Below are 1,882 nucleotides of genomic sequence, written 5' to 3' on the forward strand. Positions count from 1 at the left end.
ACAGTGATACATTGAGTGCCTACTGTGCACCAGCCACTATACCTCAGTGGCTGAAGGTTCAGTGGTAAAAAAAATGGACAAAAATCTTTGCCCTCATGTTCTGATAGGAGGAATCAGACAACATGTAAATAAAATCTTTAGTATGCCAGATGGTGAAAATACAAAGAAAAAACATTTCACTCCCTGATGAAGCACCTTGACATTTTCACAAGACAGGCAGAGCAGTGTCGCCCTGTCAAAGGGAACGCGCTCTGCGTGTTCTCCACACACTCTGCCACACAACCCCTGCTTTGGGGGGAAATAAGATGTTTGGACAGCAGCAGTGCACACTTCTCAGCCCCACCAGGGAGACAAAGGTGAATGCAGCAGAAATCCTGCCGCTAAGAAGCAGCTCGTCTAGAGGGAGGGGCTGGGGCATGTGTGGTGCAAATGCAAAATGAACCCCACAAAGTCCCAGAGGTTTAAAGGAGAAGGTAACAGGGATCCCGGAGAATTAAGAGGGGTGGTATTTGAGCTGAATCTTAAGCAGAATTGCAGCAGGAGCATAAAGCGGGGAAGGCACGGGGCGAGGAAGTGCATGTTTTGCTTGAGAACAGTGAGGGTTTCCTGGTGACTGGAATATGAGCATGTGGGAGGGGGTGAGGCGAGGCGGTGAGGGGGTGAGGTGAGGTCCCGTGGTGACTGCTGACCCTGGAAGGTAAGAGCTCCGGGACTGTATGCGTGGGTGACTCAAAGCGTCTCGCTTTGAAAAAGCACTGTGCCCGGCGTGTGCAGATGTGTGTGTGTAGACGTACACATATGTGTGTAGAGGAAGGACCCCACTAGACACTTGGCTGGTAAAGGGGAGTAAAGTCCTGCTGTAATGTCCCACACGGAACAGGGCTCGCTGTAGCTGCCACTTTCGGTGGCAGACGTGTTTCTCTGGCCTTTAGGTCCCCATGAGGTTCTCCGCGGTCACTGACGCGGGGCTGTGTCAGGGCTTTGGAGGAGCTCGCCTAGCCAACGCCCGTCCTCCCTTTGCTTTTCTCTTTTTCTCCCGTTCCCTTCACCTCTCCCCACCACGCCGAGACTACAGCGGCCTTGCTTGGCAGGTGCAAAATAACTAGGAACAATCCCAGCGCATTCCTGAGTCGTTTACTGTGAAACACGGGGTGAAATAAGGTCGGTTTTCCAGGCATCGCATCCCTTAGGATGCCTGGGTCTGCACGAGGTCTGTTGCTGTAAAATGTTTTCTGATTAAGCAAAAAGCACAGATCTGGAGCACATCACAATTTAATTACTCTACACATAATTACTCCCCGGATTGAAGACAGACAGTATTTTGCCTTTAAAAGGAAGCTTCCGGATGCGCCGTGGCACCAAGAGCGGTGCCTGTCCGAAAAGTTCAGAGGCCTGAGCTGTGGTCCTCCCGGTCCCCGGACTGACTGAGGGGTCACGGAGGCAGAGACTCGAAGTTCGTCCCCAGCGTTGGGTGTGCAGTGTCTGTGGTTTGCTGAACACAGTTGAACAACACGGATTGAACTGGGTGGGTCCACTTATACGTGGATTTTTTCCCCCCAGTAAATACAGCCATCCCTTCGGATCTGCGTTTTTGCATGGGCGATTCAACCATCGAAGGATGGAAAACAGTATTTTCGCATTCCCAACCGCAGATTCGCAACTTCAGATTCCTCAACGCAGATGGAAAGTGCTGTGTGCAACCCGTGGTTGGTTGAATCCGAGGATGGGACACGCTGACTGCGGATTTTCCATTGCGCAGGTGTGGGCGCCTGCGTTGTTCAAGGGTCCACTGTGCACAGACCCTCCCGCCTGAGCAGGGGTGGGCGTGCGTGGACATCTCGTTAAAGCTGAGGAAGTGTAGAGTCCCACACAGGGCATCTTT

The sequence above is a fragment of the Pteropus vampyrus genome, unplaced genomic scaffold (genome assembly GCF_000151845.1).
Source record: "Pteropus vampyrus isolate Shadow unplaced genomic scaffold, Pvam_2.0 Scaffold31, whole genome shotgun sequence".
NCBI lineage: Eukaryota > Metazoa > Chordata > Mammalia > Chiroptera > Pteropodidae > Pteropus > Pteropus vampyrus.